Raw genomic sequence first — 20,408 nt, 5'->3', positions numbered from 1 at the left:
ACATATATCTCCCTGAGAGACAGGGACTGAGAGACACCACTCAGTGTACAGATACCTCCCTGAGAGAGGGACTGAGAGACACCAGTCAGTGTACATATATCTGCCTGAGAGACAGGGGCTGAGAGACACCAGTCAGTGTACAGATATCTCCCTGAGAGAGAGGGACTGAGAGACACCACTCAGTGTACAGATATCTCCCTGAGAGAGAGGGACTGAGAGACACTAGTCAGCGTACAGATATCTCCCGGAGAGAGAGGGACTGAGAGACACCAGTCAGTGTACAGATATCTCCCTGAGAGACAGGGACTGAGAGACACCACTCAGTGTATAGATATCTCACTGAGAGACAGGGACTGAGAGACACCAGTCAGTGTACAGATATCTCCCTGAGAGAGAGGGACTGAGAGACACCACTCAGTGTACAGATACCTCCCTGAGAGAGGGACTGAGAGACACCACTCAGTGTACAGATATCTCCCTGAGAGACAGGGACTGAGAGACACCAGTCAGTGTACAGATATCTCCCTGAGAGAGAGGGACTGAGAGACACCACTCAGTGTACAGATATCTCCCTGAGAGACAGGGACTGAGAGACACCAGTCAGTGTACAGATATCTCCCTGAGAGAGAGGGACTGAGAGACACCACTCAGTGTACATAAAGCTCCCTGAGAGACAGGGACTGAGAGACACCATTCAGTGTACAGATGTCTCCCTGAGAGAGAGGGACTGTGAGACACCACTCAGTGTACAGATATCTCCCTGAGAGACAGGGACTGAGAGACACCACTCAGTGTACAGATACCTCCCTGAGAGAGAGGGACTGAGAGACACCAGTCAGTGCACATATATCTCCCTGAGAGACAGGGACTGAGAGACACCACTCAGTGTACAGATATCTCCCTGAGAGACAGGGACTGAGAGACACCAGTCAGAGTACAGATATCTCCCTGAGAGAGAGGGACTGAGATACACCACTCAGTGTACAGATATCACCCTGAGAGACAGGGACTGAGAGACACCAGTCAGTGTACAGATATCTCCCTGAGAGAGAGGGACTGTGAGACACCACTCAGTGCACAGATATCTCCCTGAGAGAGAGGGACTGAGAGACACCACTCAGTGTACAGATATCTCCCTGAGAGACACCACTCAGTGTACATAAAGCTCCCTGAGAGACAGGGACTGAGAGACACCAGTCAGTGTACAGATATCTCCCTGAGAGACAGGGACTGAGAGACACCACTCAGTGTACAGATACCTCCCTGAGAGAGAGGGACTGAGAGACACCACTCAGTGTACAGATATCTCCCTGAGAGAGAGGGACTGAGAGACACCACTCAGTGTACAGATATCTCCCTGAGAGAGAGGGACTGAGAGACACTAGTCAGCATACAGATATCTCCCGGAGAGAGAGGGACTGAGAGACACCACTCAGTGCACAGATATCTCCCTGAGAGAGTGGGGCTGAGAGACACCAGTCAGTGTACAGATATCTCCCTGAGAGAGTGGGGCTGAGAGACACCACTCAGTGTTCAGATATCTCCCTGAGAGACACCACTCAGTGTACATAAAGCTCCCTAAGAGACAGGGACTGAGAGACACCAGTCAGTGTACAGATATCTCCCTGAGAGACAGGGACTGAGAGACACCACTCAGTGTACAGATATCTCCCTGAGAGACAGGGACTGAGAGACACCAGTCAGTGTACAGATATCTCCCTGAGAGAGAGGGACTGAGAGACACCACTCAGTGTACATAAAGCTCCCTGAGAGACAGGGACTGAGAGACACCAGTCAGTGTACAGATATCTCCCTGAGAGACACCACTCAGTGTACATAAAGCTCCCTGAGAGACAGGGACTGAGAGACACCAGTCAGCGTACAGATGTCTCCCTGAGAGAGAGGGACAGTGAGACACCAGTCAGTGTACAGATATCTCCCTGAGAGAGAGGGACTGAGAGACACCACTCAGTGTATAGATATCTCCCTGACAGACAGGGACTGAGAGACACCAGTCAGTGTACAGATATCTCCCTGAGAGAGAGGGACTGAGAGACACCAGTCAGTGTACATATATCTCCCTGAGAGAGAGGGACTGAGAGACACCACTCAGTGTACAGATATCTCCCTGAGAGAGAGGGACTGAGAGACACCAGTCAGTGTACAGATATCTCCCTGAGAGAGAGCAACTGAGAGACACCACTCAGTGTACAGATATCTCCCTCAGAGACAGGGACTGAGAGACACCAGTCAGAGTACAGATATCTCCCTGAGAGAGATGGACTGAGAGACACCACTCAGTGTACAGATATCTCCCTGAGAGACAGGGACTGAGAGACACCAGTCAGTGTACAGATATCTCCCTGAGAGAGAGGGACTGAGAGACACCAGTCAGTGTACAGATATCTCCCTGAGAGACAGGGACTAAGAGACACCAGTCAGTGTACAGATATCTCCCTGAGAGAGAGGGACTGAGAGACACCAGTCAGTGTACAGATATCTCCCTGAGAGAGAGGGACTGTGAGACACCACTCAGTGTACAGATATCTCCCTGAGAGAGAGGGACTGAGAGACACCGGTCAGTGTACAGATATCTCCCTGAGAGAGAGGGACTGAGAGACACCACTCAGTGTACAGATATCTCCCTGAGAGACAGGGACTGAGAGACACCAGTCAGTGCACAGATATCTCCCTGAGAGGCAGGGGCTGTGAGACACCACTCAGTGTACAGATATCTCCCTGAGAGAGAGGGACTGAGAGACAACAGTCAGTGTACAGATATCTCCCTGAGAGAGAGGGACTGAGAGACACCAGTCAGTGTACATATATCTCCCTGAGAGACAGGGACTGAGAGACACCACTCAGTGTACAGATATCTCCCTGAGAGACAGGGACTGAGAGACACCACTCAGTGTACAGATACCTCCCTGAGAGAGAGGGACTGAGAGACACCAGTCAGTGTACATATATCTCCCTGAGAGACAGGGACTGAGAGACACCACTCAGTGTACAGATATCTCCCTGAGAGACAGGGACTGAGAGACACCAGTCAGAGTACAGATATCTCCCTGAGAGAGAGGGATTGAGAGACACCACTCAGTGTACAGATATCACCCTGAGAGACAGGGACTGAGAGACACCAATCAGTGTACAGATATCTCCCTGAGAGAGAGGGACTGTGAGACACCACTCAGTGCACAGATATCTCCCTGAGAGAGAGGGACTGAGAGACACCACTCAGTGTACAGATATCTCCCTGAGAGACACCACTCAGTGTACATAAAGCTCCCTGAGAGACAGGGACTGAGAGACACCAGTCAGTGTACAGATATCTCCCTGAGAGACAGGGACTGAGAGACACCACTCAGTGTACAGATACCTCCCTGAGAGAGAGGGACTGAGAGACACCACTCAGTGAACAGCTATCTCCCTGAGAGAGAGGGACTGAGAGACACCACTCAGTGTACAGATATCTCCCTGAGAGACAAGGACTGAGAGACACCAGTCAGTGTACATATATCTCCCTGAGTGACAGGGACTGAGAGACACCACTCAGTGCACAGATACCTCCCTGAGAGAGGGACTGAGAGACACCAGTCAGTGTACATATATCTCCCTGAGAGACAGGGACTGAGAGACACCAGTCAGTGTACAGATATCTCCCTGAGAGAGAGGGACTGAGAGACACCACTCAGTGTACAGATATCTCCCTGAGAGAGAGGGACTGAGAGACACTAGTCAGCGTACAGATATCTCCCGGAGAGAGAGGGACTGAGAGACACCACTCAGTGCACAGATATCTCCCTGAGAGAGTGGGGCTGAGAGACACCAGTCAGTGTACAGATATCTCCCTGAGAGAGAGGGACTGAGAGACACCACTCAGTGTACAGATATCTCCCTGAGAGACACCACTCAGTGTACATAAAGCTCCCTAAGAGACAGGGACTGAGAGACACCAGTCAGTGTACAGATATCTCCCTGAGAGACAGGGACTGAGAGACACCACTCAGTGTACAGATATCTCCCTGAGAGACAGGGACTGAGAGACACCAGTCAGTGTACAGATATCTCCCTGAGAGAGAGGGACTGAGAGACACCACTCAGTGTACATAAAGCTCCCTGAGAGACAGGGACTGAGAGACACCAGTCAGTGTACAGATATCTCCCTGAGAGACACCACTCAGTGTACATAAAGCTCCCTGAGAGACAGGGACTGAGAGACACCAGTCAGCGTACAGATGTCTCCCTGAGAGAGAGGGACAGTGAGACACCAGTCAGTGTACAGATATCTCCCTGAGAGAGAGGGACTGAGAGACACCACTCAGTGTATAGATATCTCCCTGACAGACAGGGACTGAGAGACACCAGTCAGTGTACAGATATCTCCCTGAGAGACAGGGGCTGTGAGACACCACTCAGTGTACAGATATCTCCCTGAGAGAGAGGGACTGAGAGACACCAGTCAGTGTACAGATATCTCCCTGAGAGAGAGGGACTGAGAGACACCAGTCAGTGTACATATATCTCCCTGAGAGACAGGGACTGAGAGACACCACTCAGTGTACAGATATCTCCCTGAGAGAGAGGGACTGAGAGACACCACTCAGTGTACAGATATCTCCCTGAGAGAGAGGGACTGAGAGACACCAGTCAGTGTACAGATATCTCCCTGAGAGAGAGGGACTGTGAGACACCACTCAGTGCACAGATATCTCCCTGAGAGAGAGGGACTGAGAGACACCACTCAGTGTACAGATATCTCCCTGAGAGACACCACTCAGTGTACATAAAGCTCCCTGAGAGACAGGGACTGAGAGACGACAGTCAGTGTACAGATATCTCCCTGAGAGACAGGGACTGAGAGACACCACTCAGTGTACAGATACCTCCCTGAGAGAGAGGGACTGAGAGACACCACTCAGTGTACAGATATCTCCCTGAGAGAGAGGGACTGAGAGACACTAGTCAGCGTACAGATATCTCCCTGAGAGAGAGGGACTGAGAGACACCACTCAGTGTACAGATATCTCCCTGAGAGAGAGGGACTGAGAGACACTAGTCAGCATACAGATATCTCCCGGAGAGAGAGGGACGGAGAGACACCACTCAGTGCACAGATATCTCCCTGAGAGAGTGGGGCTGAGAGACACCACTCAGTGTACAGATATCTCCCTGAGAGACACCACTCAGTGTACATAAAGCTCCCTAAGAGACAGGGACTGAGAGACACCAGTCAGTGTACAGATATCTCCCTGAGAGACAGGGACTGAGAGATACCACTCAGTGTACAGATATCTCCCTGAGAGACAGGGACTGAGAGACACCAGTCAGTGTACAGATATCTCCCTGAGAGAGAGGGACTGAGAGACACCACTCAGTGTACATAAAGCTCCCTGAGAGACAGGGACTGAGAGACACCAGTCAGTGTACAGATATCTCCCTGAGAGACACCAATCAGTGTACATAAAGCTCCCTGAGAGACAGGGACTGAGAGACACCAGTCAGCGTACAGATGTCTCCCTGAGAGAGAGGGACAGTGAGACACCAGTCAGTGTACATATATCTCCCTGAGAGAGAGGGACTGAGAGACACCACTCAGTGTACAGATATCTCCCTGAGAGAGAGGGACTGAGAGACACCAGTCAGTGTACAGATATCTCCCTGAGAGAGAGCAACTGAGAGACACCACTCAGTGTACAGATATCTCCCTCAGAGACAGGGACTGAGAGACACCAGTCAGAGTACAGATATCTCCCTGAGAGAGAGGGACAGAGAGACACCACTCAGTGTACAGATATCTCCCTGAGAGACAGGGACTGAGAGACACCAGTCAGTGTACAGATATCTCCCTGAGAGAGAGGGACTGAGAGACACCAGTCAGTGTACAGATATCTCCCTGAGAGACAGGGACTAAGAGACACCAGTCAGTGTACAGATATCTCCCTGAGAGAGAGGGACTGAGAGACACCAGTCAGTGTACAGATATCTCCCTGAGAGAGAGGGACTGTGAGACACCACTCAGTGTACAGATATCTCCCTGAGAGAGAGGGACTGAGAGACACCGGTCAGTGTACTGATATCTCCCTGAGAGAGAGGGACTGAGAGACACCACTCAGTGTACAGATATCTCCCTGAGAGACAGGGACTGAGAGACACCAGTCAGTGCACAGATATCTCCCTGAGAGGCAGGGGCTGTGAGACACCACTCAGTGTACAGATATCTCCCTGAGAGAGAGGGACTGAGAGACAACAGTCAGTGTACAGATATCTCCCTGAGAGAGAGGGACTGAGAGACACCAGTCAGTGTACATATATCTCCCTGAGAGACAGGGACTGAGAGACACCACTCAGTGTACAGATATCTCCCTGAGAGACAGGGACTGAGAGACACCACTCAGTGTACAGATACCTCCCTGAGAGAGAGGGACTGAGAGACACCAGTCAGTGTACATATATCTCCCTGAGAGACAGGGACTGAGAGACACCACTCAGTGTACAGATATCTCCCTGAGAGACAGGGACTGAGAGACACCAGTCAGAGTACAGATATCTCCCTGAGAGAGAGGGACTGAGAGACACCACTCAGTGTACAGATATCACCCTGAGAGACAGGGACTGAGAGACACCAGTCAGTGTACAGATATCTCCCTGAGAGAGAGGGACTGTGAGACACCACTCAGTGCACAGATATCTCCCTGAGAGAGAGGGACTGAGAGACACCACTCAGTGTACAGATATCTCCCTGAGAGACACCACTCAGTGTACATAAAGCTCCCTGAGAGACAGGGACTGAGAGACACCAGTCAGTGTACAGATATCTCCCTGAGAGACAGGGACTGAGAGACACCACTCAGTGTACAGATACCTCCCTGAGAGAGAGGGACTGAGAGACACCACTCAGTGAACAGATATCTCCCTGAGAGAGAGGGACTGAGAGACACCACTCAGTGTACAGATATCTCCCTGAGAGACAAGGACTGAGAGACACCAGTCAGTGTACATATATCTCCCTGAGAGACAGGGACTGAGAGACACCACTCAGTGTACAGATACCTCCCTGAGAGAGGGACTGAGAGACACCAGTCAGTGTACATATATCTCCCTGAGAGACAGGGACTGAGAGACACCTGTCAGTGTACAGATATCTCCCTGAGAGAGAGGGACTGAGAGACACCACTCAGTGTACAGATTTCTCCCTGAGAGAGAGGGACTGAGAGACACTAGTCAGCGTACAGATATCTCCCGGAGAGAGAGGGACTGAGAGACACCACTCAGTGCACAGATATCTCCCTGAGAGAGTGGGGCTGAGAGACACCAGTCAGTGTACAGATATCTCCCTGAGAGAGAGGGACTGAGAGACACCACTCAGTGTACAGATATCTCCCTGAGAGACACCACTCAGTGTACATAAAGCTCCCTAAGAGACAGGGACTGAGAGACACCAGTCAGTGTACAGATATCTCCCTGAGAGACAGGGACTGAGAGACACCACTCAGTGTACAGATATCTCCCTGAGAGACAGGGACTGAGAGACACCAGTCAGTGTACAGATATCTCCCTGAGAGAGAGGGACTGAGAGACACCACTCAGTGTACATAAAGCTCCCTGAGAGACAGGGACTGAGAGACACCAGTCAGTGTACAGATATCTCCCTGAGAGACACCACTCAGTGTACATAAAGCTCCCTGAGAGACAGGGACTGAGAGACACCAGTCAGCGTACAGATGTCTCCCTGAGAGAGAGGGACAGTGAGACACCAGTCAGTGTACAGATATCTCCCTGAGAGAGAGGGACTGAGAGACACCACTCAGTGTATAGATTTCTCCCTGACAGACAGGGACTGAGAGACACCAGTCAGTGTACAGATATCTCCCTGAGAGACAGGGGCTGTGAGACACCACTCAGTGTACAGATATCTCCCTGAGAGAGAGGGACTGAGAGACACCAGTCAGTGTACAGATATCTCCCTGAGAGAGAGGGACTGAGAGACACCAGTCAGTGTACATATATCTCCCTGAGAGACAGGGACTGAGAGACACCACTCAGTGTACAGATATCTCCCTGAGAGAGAGGGACTGAGAGACACCACTCAGTGTAGAGATATCTCCCTGAGAGAGAGGGACTGAGAGACACCAGTCAGTGTACAGATATCTCCCTGAGAGAGAGCAACTGAGAGACACCACTCAGTGTACAGATATCTCCCTCAGAGACAGGGACTGAGAGACACCAGTCAGAGTACAGATATCTCCCTGAGAGAGAGGGACTGAGAGACACCACTCAGTGTACAGATATCTCCCTGAGAGACAGGGACTGAGAGACACCAGTCAGTGTACAGATATCTCCCTGAGAGAGAGGGACTGAGAGACACCAGTCAGTGTACAGATATCTCCCTGAGAGACAGGGACTAAGAGACACCAGTCAGTGTACAGATATCTCCCTGAGAGAGAGGGACTGAGAGACACCAGTCAGTGTACAGATATCTCCCTGAGAGAGAGGGACTGTGAGACACCACTCAGTGTACAGATATCTCCCTGAGAGAGAGGGACTGAGAGACACCGGTCAGTGTACAGATATCTCCCTGAGAGAGAGGGACTGAGAGACACCACTCAGTGCACAGATATCTCCCTGAGAGGCAGGGGCTGTGAGACACCACTCAGTGTACAGATATCTCCCTGAGAGAGAGGGACTGAGAGACAACAGTCAGTGTACAGATATCTCCCTGAGAGAGAGGGACTGAGAGACACCAGTCAGTGTACATATATCTCCCTGAGAGACAGGGACTGAGAGACACCACTCAGTGTACAGATATCTCCCTGAGAGACTGGGACTGAGAGACACCACTCAGTGTACAGATACCTCCCTGAGAGAGAGGGACTGAGAGACACCAGTCAGTGTACATATATCTCCCTGAGAGACAGGGACTGAGAGACACCACTCTGTGTACAGATATCTCCCTGAGAGACAGGGACTGAGAGACACCAGTCAGAGTACAGATATCTCCCTGAGAGAGAGGGACTGAGAGACACCACTCAGTGTACAGATATCACCCTGAGAGACAGGGACTGAGAGACACCAGTCAGTGTACAGATATCTCCCTGAGAGAGAGGGACTGTGAGACACCACTCAGTGCACAGATATCTCCCTGAGAGAGAGGGACTGAGAGACACCACTCAGTGTACCGATATCTCCCTGAGAGACACCACTCAGTGTACATAAAGCTCCCTGAGAGACAGGGACTGAGAGACACCAGTCAGTGTACAGATATCTCCCTGAGAGACAGGGACTGAGAGACACCACTCAGTGTACAGATACCTCCCTGAGAGAGAGGGACTGAGAGACACCACTCAGTGAACAGATATCTCCCTGAGAGAGAGGGACTGAGAGACACCACTCAGTGTACAGATATCTCCCTGAGAGACAAGGACTGAGAGACACCAGTCAGTGTACATATATCTCACTGAGAGACAGGGACTGAGAGACACCACTCAGTGTACAGATACCTCCCTGAGAGAGGGACTGAGAGACACCAGTCAGTGTACATATATCTCCCTGAGAGACAGGGACTGAGAGACACCAGTCAGTGTACAGATATCACCCTGAGAGAGAGGGACTGAGAGACACTAGTCAGCGTACAGATATCTCCCGGAGAGAGTGGGGCTGAGAGACACCAGTCAGTGTACAGATATCTCCCTGAGAGAGAGGGACTGAGAGACACCACTCATTGTACAGATATCTCCCTGAGAGACACCACTCAGTGTACATAAACCTCCCTAAGAGACAGGGACTGAGAGACACCACTCAGTGTACAGATATCTCTCTGAGAGAGAGGGACTGAGAGACACTAGTCAGCGTACAGATATCTCCCGGAGAGAGAGGGACTGAGAGACACCAGTCAGTGTACAGATATCTCCCTGAGAGACAGGGACTGAGAGACACCACTCAATGTATAGATATCTCCCTGAGAGACAGGGACTGAGAGACACCAGTCAATGTACAGATATCTCCCTGAGAGAGAGGGACTGAGAGACACCACTCAGTGTACAGATATCTCCCTGAGAGACAGGGACTGAGAGACACCAGTCAGTGTACAGATATCTCCCTGAGAGAGAGGGACTGAGAGACACCACTCAGTGTACAGATATCTCCCTGAGAGACAGGGACTGAGAGACACCAGTCAGTGTACAGATATCTCCCTGAGAGAGAGGGACTGAGAGACACCACTCAGTGTACATAAAGCTCCCTGAGAGACAGGGACTGAGAGACACCAGTCAGTGTACAGATGTCTCCCTGAGAGAGAGGGACTGTGAGACACCACTCAGTGTACAGATATCTCCCTGAGAGACAGGGACTGAGAGACACCACTCAGTGTACAGATACCTCCCTGAGAGAGAGGGACTGAGAGACACCAGTCAGTGGACATATATCTCCCTGAGAGACAGGGACTGAGAGACACCACTCAGTGTACAGATATCTCCCTGAGAGACAGGGACTGAGAGACACCAGTCAGAGTACAGATATCTCCCTGAGAGAGAGGGACTGAGAGACACCACTCAGTGTACAGATATCATCCTGAGAGACAGGGACTGAGAGACACCAGTCAGTGTACAGATATCTCCCTGAGAGAGAGGGACTGAGAGACACCACTCAGTGCACAAATATCTCCCTGAGAGAGAGGGACTGAGAGACACCACTCAGTGTACAGATATCTCCCTGAGAGACACCACTCAGTGTACATAAAGCTCCCTGAGAGACAGGGATTGAGAGACACCAGTCAGTGTACAGATATCTCCCTGAGAGACAGGGACTGAGAGACACCACTCAGTGTACAGATACCTCCTTGAGAGAGAGGGACTGAGAGACACCACTCAGTGAACAGATATCTCCCTGAGAGTGAGGGACTGAGAGACACCACTCAGTGTACAGATATCTCCCTGAGAGACAAGGACTGAGAGACACCAGTCAGTGTACATATATCTCCCTGAGAGACAGGGACTGAGAGACACCACTCAGTGTACAGATACCTCCCTGAGAGAGGGACTGAGAGACACCAGTCAGTGTACATATATCTCCCTGAGAGACAGGGAGTGAGAGACACCACTCAGTGTACAGATATCTCCCTGAGAGAGAGGGACTGAGAGACACCAGTCAGTGTACAGATATCTCCCTGAGAGAGAGCAACTGAGAGACACCACTCAGTGTACAGATATCTCCCTCAGAGACAGGAACTGAGAGACACCAGTCAGAGTACAGATATCTCCCTGAGAGAGAGGGACTGAGAGACACCACTCAGTGTACAGATATCTCCCTGAGAGACAGGGACTGAGAGACACCAGTCAGTGTACAGATATCTCCCTGAGAGACAGCGACTAAGAGACACCAGTCAGTGTACAGATATCTCCCTGAGAGAGAGGGACTGAGAGACACCAGTCAGTGTACAGATATCTCCCTGAGAGAGAGGGACTGTGAGACACCACTCAGTGTAGAGATATCTCCCTGAGAGAGAGGGACTGAGAGACACCACTCAGTGTACAGATATCTCCCTGAGAGACAGGGACTGAGAGACACCAGTCAGTGCACAGATATCTAACTGAGAGGCAGGGGCTGTGAGACACCACTCAGTGTACAGATATCTCCCTGAGAGAGAGGGACTGAGAGACAACAGTCAGTGTACAGATATCTCCCTGAGAGAGAGGGACTGAGAGACACCAGTCAGTGTACATATATCTCCCTGAGAGACAGGGACTGAGAGACACCACTCAGTGTACAGATATCTCCCTGAGAGACAGGGACTGAGAGACACCACTCAGTGTACAGATACCTCCCTGAGAGAGAGGGGCTGAGAGACACCAGTCAGTGTACATATGTCAGTGTACATAATTGAATAAAAGAAATGGCAGCCAGTGTAGTGTATTGCTCCTCCTGCAGAATGTTCGAGGTGAGGGAAACCTCCGGTGGCCCTGCCGACTTCACCTGCTGGAAGTGCATCCGTCTCCAGCTCCTATCAGACCGTGTTAGGGAATTGGAGCTGGAGCTGGATGAACTGAGGATCATTCGGGAAGCTGAGGGGTTGATAGATAGAAGCTACACGGAGGTCGTTACTCCACAAATCAAAGGCAGCTGGGTAACAGTTAGAGGTGGGAAGAGGTCAGTGCAGGGATCTCCTGTGGTCGTTCCCCTCAACAACAAGTATACAGTTTTAGATACTGTTGGGGGGGACGGCCTATCGGGGGCAGGCTGCAGTGACCGGGCCTCTGGCACGGGGTCCTGCACTGTGGCTCAGAAGGGAAGGAGGGAGAATGGGAGAGCACTAGTCATCGGGGACTCGATGGTGAGGAGTACGGACAGGCGGTTCTGTGGGCGCAGGCGAGACGCACGGATGGTTTGTTGCCTCCCTGGTGCCAGGGTCCGTGATGTTTGTGATCGCGTCTTCAGGATCCTTAAAGGGGAGGGGGAGCAGCCAGAGGTCGTGGTGCACATTGGCACCAACGACGTAGGAAGGAAGGGTGGCACAGATGTTAGAAGTGAGTTTAGGGAGTTAGGCTGGAAGCTGAAAGCTCGGACGGACAGAGTTGTTATCTCTGGTTTGTTGCTGGCGCCACGTGATAGTGAGGCTAGGAATAGGGAGAGAGCACAGCTGAACACGTGGCTGCAGGAATGGTGTAGGAGGGAGGGCTTCCAGTTCTTGGATAATTGGACTGCATTCTGGGGAAGATGGGACCTGTTCAAACAGGACGGGCTGCATCTGAACCAGAGGGGCACCAATATCCTGGGAGGGAGGTTTGCTAGTACTGTTCGGGAGGGTTTAAACTAGTTTGGGAGGGGGATGGGAACCGGACTTGTAATCCAGGGACCAGTGGGTCCACTCAGAAAGACAAAGAGTGTAGTGAGGTATTGGGGAAGGTAGCACTGTCGCAGAGGACAGATGGGCACGGAGAAGGGTTAAAGTGCGTATACTTCAACGCAAGAAGCATCAGGAATAAGGTGAGTGAATTGAAGGCGTGGATGGGCACTTGGGACTACGATGTTGTGGCCATCACTGAAACGTGGATAGGTGAGGGGGAGGAATGGTTTTTGGAGGTACCTGGTTATAGATGTTTTCATAAGATTAGGAATGGTGGTAAAAGAGGTGGGGGGGGTGGCATTGTTAGTTAGAAATAGTGTAACAACTGCTGAAAGAATTTTCGAGGAGGATCTGCCGACTGAGGCACTGTGGGTTGAGGTCAGGAACAGGAAAGGAGCAGTCACCTTGATGGGAGTTTTCTATAGGCCCCCCAATAGCAGCAGGGAGGTGGAAGAGCAGATTGGGAAACAGATTTTGGAAAGGAGCAGAAGTCACAGGGTAGTAATTATGGGGGATTTCAACTTCCCAAATATTGATTGGCAACTCTTTAGATCGAATAGTTTGGATGGGGTAGTGTTTGTGCAGTATGTCCAGGAAGCTTTTCTGACTCAGTATGTAGACTGCCCGACCAGAGGGGAGGCAATATTGGATTTGGTACTAGGTAATGAACCAGGGCAAGTGATAGAGCTGTTGGTGGGCGAGCACTTTGGAGATAGTGATCACAATTCTGTAGCATTCACTGTGGTAATGGAGAGGGATAGGTATGTGCAACAGGGCAAGGTTTACAATTGGGGGAAGGGTAGATATGATGCTGTCAGGCAGGAACTGAGGAGCATAAGTTGGGAGCATATGCTGGCAGGGAAGGGCACGGTCGAAATGTGGAACTTTTTCAAGGAGCAGATAGTAGGGGCCATTGATAAGCATGTCCCTGTCAGACAGGGAAGGGATGGTCATGTGAGGGAACCGTGGTTGACAAGAGAGGTTGAGAGTCTTGTTAGGAAGAAGAAGGATGCGTATATAAAGTTGAGGAAAAAGGGCACAGGCATAGCTCTGGAGGGATACAAGATGGCCAGGAAGGATCTGAAGAAAGGGATTAGGAGAGCTAAGAGAGGGCATGAAAAATGCTTGGCGGGTAGGATAAAAGAAAACCCCAAGGCCTTTTACGCGTATGTCAGAAATATGAGGATGACTAGGGGGACCGTAGGTCCGGTCAAGGACAATAGCGGGAGACTGTGTGTTGAGCCGGAAGAGATAAGTGAGGTTTTGAATGAGTACTTCTCTTCGGTATTTACGAATGAGAAGGGGTGTATTACTGAAGAGGACGGTGGGAAGCAGACTGGTAAGCTCGAGGAAGTGCTCGTTAGGAGGGAAGATGTGTTGGGGTTTTTGAATAACTTGAAGATAGACAAGTCTCCCGGGCCTGACGGGGTATATCCAAGGATGTTATGGGAAGCAAGGGATGAAATTGCAGAGCCGCTGGCAATGATCTTTTCATCTTCTCTGCTGACGGGGGTGGTACCAGGTGATTGGAGGGTGGCAAATGTTGTGCCCCTGTTCAAGAAAGGGAATAGGAACAACCCTGGGAATTACAGGCCAGTTAGTCTTACTTCGGTGGTAGGCAAGTTGATGGAAAAGGTGCTGAGGGATAGGATTTCTGAGCATCTGGAAAGACACTGCTTGATTCGGGACAGTCAGCACGGTTTTGTGAGGGGTAGGTCTTGCCTCACAAGCCTGATTGAATTCTTTGAGCAGGTGACCAAGCAAGTGGATGAGGGTAAACCAGTGGATGTGGTGTACATGGATTTTAGTAAGGCATTTGATAAGGTCCCCCATGGTAGACTTATGGAGAAAGTCAGGAGGCATGGGATAGTGGGGAATGTGGCCAGTTGGATTAAGAATTGGCTAACTGATAGAAGGCAGAGAGTGGTCTTAGATGGTAAATACTCAGCCTGGAGCCCAGTTACCAGTGGCGTGCCGCAGGGATCAGTTCTGGGTCCTCTCCTGTTTGTGATTTTTATTAACGACTTGGATGAGGAAGTCGAAGGGTGGGTCAGTAAATTTGCAGATGATACAAAGGTTGGTGGAGTTGTGGATACCGAGGAGGGCTATTGTCGTCTGCAAAGGGACTTGGATAGGTTGCAGTGCTGGGCTGAAAAGTGGCAGATGGAGTTTAACCCTGAAAAGTGTGAGGTCGTCCATTTTGGAAGGACAAACATGAATGCAAAATACTGGGTTAACGGTAGGGTTCTTGGGCATGTGGAGGAGCAGAGAGACCTTGGGGTCTATGTGCATAGATCATTGAAAGTTGCAACTCAAGTGGATAGGGCTGTGAAGAAGGCATATGGGGTGTTAGCGTTCATTAGCAGAGGGATTGAATTTAAGAGCCGTGAGGTGATGATGCAGCTGTACAGGACCTTGGTAAGGCCTCATTTGGAGTACTGTGTGCAGTTCTGGTCGCCTCATTTTAGGAAGGATGTGGAAGCCTTGGAGAGGGTGCAGAGGAGATTTACCAGGATGTTGCCTGGAATGGAGAATAAGTCTTACGAGGAAAGGCTGAACATTCTAGGCCTCTTCTCATTAGAACGGAGAAGGATGAGGGGTGACATGATAGAGGTTTATAAGATGATCAGGGGAATAGATAGGGTAGACAGTCAGAAACTTTTTCCCCGGGTGGAGCAAAGCGTTACAAGGGGTCATAAATTTAAGGTGAAGGGTGGGAGATATAAGGGGGATGTCAGGGGAAGGTTCTTTACCCAGAGAGTGGTCGAGGCATGGAATGCCTTGCCCGGGGAAGTTGTTGAGTCAGAAACTTTAGGGACTTTCAAAAGGCTTTTGGATAGGTATATGGATAAAGGAGAATGATGGGGTATAGATTAAATTGTCCTCGACAGAGGACAAAGGATCGGCACAACATTGTGGGCCGAAGGGCCTGTTCTGTGCTGTATGTTCTATGTTCTATGTTCTATCTCCCTGAGAGACAGGGACTGAGAGACACCACTCAGTGTACAGATATCTCCCTGAGAGACAGGGACTGAGAGACACCAGTCAGAGTACAGATATCTCCCTGAGAGAGAGGGACTGAGAGACACCACTCAGTGTACAGGTATCACCCTGAGAGACAGGGACTGAGAGACACCAGTCAGTGTACAGATATCTCCCTGAGAGAGAGGGACTGTGAGACACCACTCAGTGTACAGATATCTCCCTGAGAGACACCACTCAGTGTACATAAAGCTCCCTGAGAGACAGGGACTGAGAGACACCAGTCAGTGCACAGATATCTCCCTGAGAGACAGGGACTGAGAGACACCACTCAGTGTACAGATACCTCCCTGAGAGAGAGGGACTGAGAGACACCACTCAGTGAACAGATATCTCCCTGAGAGAGAGGGACTGAGAGACACCACTCAGTGTACAGATATCTCCCTGAGAGACAAGGATTGAGAGACACCAGTCAGTGTACATATATCTCCCTGAGAGACAGGGACAGAGAGGCACCACTCAGTGTACAGATACCTCCCTGAGAGAGGGACTGAGAGACACCAGTCAGTGTACATATATCTCCCTGAGAGACAGGGACTGAGAGACACCAGTCAGTGTACAGATATCTCCCTGAGAGAGAGGGACTGAGAGACACCACTCTGTGTACAGATATCTCCCTGAGAGAGAGGGACTGAGAGACACTAGTCAGCGTACAGATATCTCCCGGAGAGAGAGGGACTGAGAGAAACCAGTCAGTGTACAGATATCTCCCTGAGAGACAGGGACTGAGAGACACCACTCAGTGTATAGATATCTCCCTGAGAGACAGGGACTGAGAGACACCAGTCAGTGTACAGATATCTCCCTGAGAGAGAGGGACTGAGAGACACCACTCAGTGTACAGATATCTCCCTGAGAGACAGGGACTGAGAGACACCAGTCAGTGCACAGATGTCTCCCTGAGAGAGAGGGACTGAGAGACACCACTCAGTGTACAGATATCTCCCTGAGAGACAGGGACTGAGAGACACCAGTCAGTGTACAGATATCTCCCTGAGAGAGAGGGACTGAGAGACACCAGTCAGTGTACATATATCTCCCTGAGAGACAGGGACTGAGAGACACCACTCAGTGTACAGATATCTCCCTGAGAGACAGGGACTGAGAGACACAAGTCAGAGTACAGATATCTCCCTGAGAGAGAGGGACTGAGAGACACCACTCAGTGTACAGATATCATCCTGAGAGACAGGGACTGAGAGACACCAGTCAGTGTACAGATATCTCCCTGAGAGAGAGGGACTGTGAGACACCACTCAGTGCACAGATATCGCCCTGAGAGAGAGGGACTGAGAGACACCACTCAGTGTACAGATATCTCCCTGAGAGACAAGGACTGAGAGACACCAGTCAGTGTACATATATCTCCCTGAGAGACAGGGACTGAGAGACACCACTCAGTGTACAGATACCTCCCTGAGAGAGGGACTGAGAGACACCAGTCAGTGTACATATATCTCCCTGAGAGACAGGGTCTGAGAGACACCAGTCAGTGTACAGATATCTCCCTGAGAGAGAGGGACTGAGAGACACCACTCAGTGTACAGATATCTCCCTGAGAGAGAGGGACTGAGAGACACTAGTCAGCGTACAGATATCTCCCGGAGAGAGAGGGACTGAGAGACACCAGTCATTGTACAGATATCTCCCTGAGAGACAGGGACTGAGAGACACCACTCAGTGTACAGATATCTCCCTGAGAGACAGGGACTGAGAGACACCAGTCAGAGTACAGATATCTCCCTGAGAGAGAGGGACTGAGAGACACCACTCAGTGTACAGATATCATCCTGAGAGACAGGGACTGAGAGACACCAGTCAGTGTACAGATATCTCCCTGTGAGACACCACTCAGTGTACATAAAGCTCCCTGAGAGACAGGGACTGAGAGACACCAGTCAGTGCACAGATATCTCCCTGAGAGACAGGGACTGAGAGACACCACTCAGTGTACAGATACCTCCCTGAGAGAGAGGGACTGAGAGACACCACTCAGTGAACAGATATCTCCCTGAGAGTGAGGGACTGAGAGACACCACTCAGTGTACAGATATCTCCCTGAGAGACAAGGACTGAGAGACACCAGTCAGTGTACATATATCTCCCTGAGAGACAGGGACAGAGAGACACCACTCAGTGTACAGATACCTCCCTGAGAGAGGGACTGAGAGACACCAGTCAGTGTACATATATCTCCCTGAGAGACAGGGACTGAGAGACACCAGTCAGTGTACAGATATCTCCCTGAGAGAGAGGGACTGAGAGACGCCACTCAGTGTACAGATATCTCCCTGAGAGACAGGGACTGAGAGACACTAGTCAGCGTACAGATATCTTGCGGAGAGAGAGGGACTGAGAGACACCAGTCAGTGTACAGATATCTCCCTGAGAGACAGGGACTGTGAGACACCACTCAGTGTATAGATATCTCCCTGAGAGACAGGGACTGAGAGACACCAGTCAGTGTACAGATATCTCCCTGAGAGAGAGGGACTGAGAGACACCACTCAGTGTACAGATATCTCCCTGAGAGACAGGGACTGAGAGACACCAGTCAGAGTACAGATATCTCCCTGAGAGAGAGGGACTGAGAGACACCACTCAGTGTACAGATATCATCCTGAGAGACAGGGACTGAGAGACACCAGTCAGTGTACAGATATCTCCCTGTGAGACACCACTCAGTGTACATAAAGCTCCCTGAGAGACAGGGACTGAGAGACACCAGTCAGTGCACAGATATCTCCCTGAGAGACAGGGACTGAGAGACACCACTCAGTGTACAGATACCTCCCTGAGAGAGAGGGACTGAGAGACACCACTCAGTGAACAGATATCTCCCTGAGAGTGAGGGACTGAGAGACACCACTCAGTGTACAGATATCTCCCTGAGAGACAAGGACTGAGAGACACCAGTCAGTGTACATATATCTCCCTGAGAGACAGGGACAGAGAGACACCACTCAGTGTACAGATACCTCCCTGAGAGAGGGACTGAGAGACACCAGTCAGTGTACATATATCTCCCTGAGAGACAGGGACTGAGAGACACCAGTCAGTGTACAGATATCTCCCTGAGAGAGAGGGACTGAGAGACACCACTCAGTGTACAGATATCTCCCTGAGAGACAGGGACTGAGAGACACTAGTCAGCGTACAGATATCTTGCGGAGAGAGAGGGACTGAGAGACACCAGTCAGTGTACAGATATCTCCCTGAGAGACAGGGACTGTGAGACACCACTCAGTGTATAGATATCTCCCTGAGAGACAGGGACTGAGAGACACCAGTCAGTGTACAGATATCTCCCTGAGAGAGAGGGACTGAGAGACACCACTCAGTGTACAGATATCTCCCTGAGAGACAGGGACTGAGAGACACCAGTCAGTGCACAGATATCTCCCTGAGAGAGAGGGACTGAGAGACACCACTCAGTGTACAGATATCTCCCTGAGAGACAGGGACTGAGAGACACCAGTCAGTGTACAGATATCTCCCTGAGAGACAGGGACTGAGAGACACCAGTCAGTGTACAGATGTCTCCCTGAGAGAGAGGGACTGTGAGACACCACTCAGTGTACAGATATCTCCCTGAGAGACAGGGACTGAGAGACACCACTCAGTGTACAGATACCTCCCTGAGAGAGAGGGACTGAGAGACACCAGTCAGTGTACATATATCTCCCTGAGAGACAGGGACTGAGAGACACCACTCAGTGTACAGATATCTCCCTGAGAGACAGGGACTGAGAGACACCAGTCAGAGTACAGATATCTCCCTGAGAGAGAGGGACTGAGAGACACCACTCAGTGTACAGATATCATCCTGAGAGACAGGGACTGAGAGACACCAGTCAGTGTACAGATATCTCCCTGAGAGAGAGGGACTGTGAGACACCACTCAGTGCACAGATATCGCCCTGAGAGAGAGGGACTGAGAGACACCACTCAGTGTACAGATATCTCCCTGAGAGACAAGGACTGAGAGACACCAGTCAGTGTACATATATCTCCCTGAGAGACAGGGACTGAGAGACACCACTCAGTGTACAGATACCTCCCTGAGAGAGGGACTGAGAGACACCAGTCAGTGTACATATATCTCCCTGAGAGACAGGGACTGAGAGACACCAGTCAGTGTACAGATATCTCCCTGAGAGAGAGGGACTGAGAGACACCACTCAGTGTACAGATATCTCCCTGAGAGAGAGGGACTGAGAGACACTAGTCAGCGTACAGATATCTCCCGGAGAGAGAGGGACTGAGAGACACCAGTCATTGTACAGATATCTCCCTGAGAGACAGGGACTGAGAGACACCACTCAGTGTATAGATATCTCCCTGAGAGACAGGGACTGAGAGACACCAGTCAGTGTACAGATATCTCCCTGAGAGAGAGGGACTGAGAGACACCACTCAGTGTACAGATATCTCCCTGAGGGACAGGGACTGAGAGACACCAGTCAGTGTACAGATATCTCCCTGAGAGAGAGGGACTGTGAGACACCACTCAGTGTACAGATAT

Source organism: Heterodontus francisci, chromosome 14, assembly GCF_036365525.1.
Source record: "Heterodontus francisci isolate sHetFra1 chromosome 14, sHetFra1.hap1, whole genome shotgun sequence".
NCBI lineage: Eukaryota > Metazoa > Chordata > Chondrichthyes > Heterodontiformes > Heterodontidae > Heterodontus > Heterodontus francisci.
Note: the sequence above shows the minus strand (reverse complement) of the source record.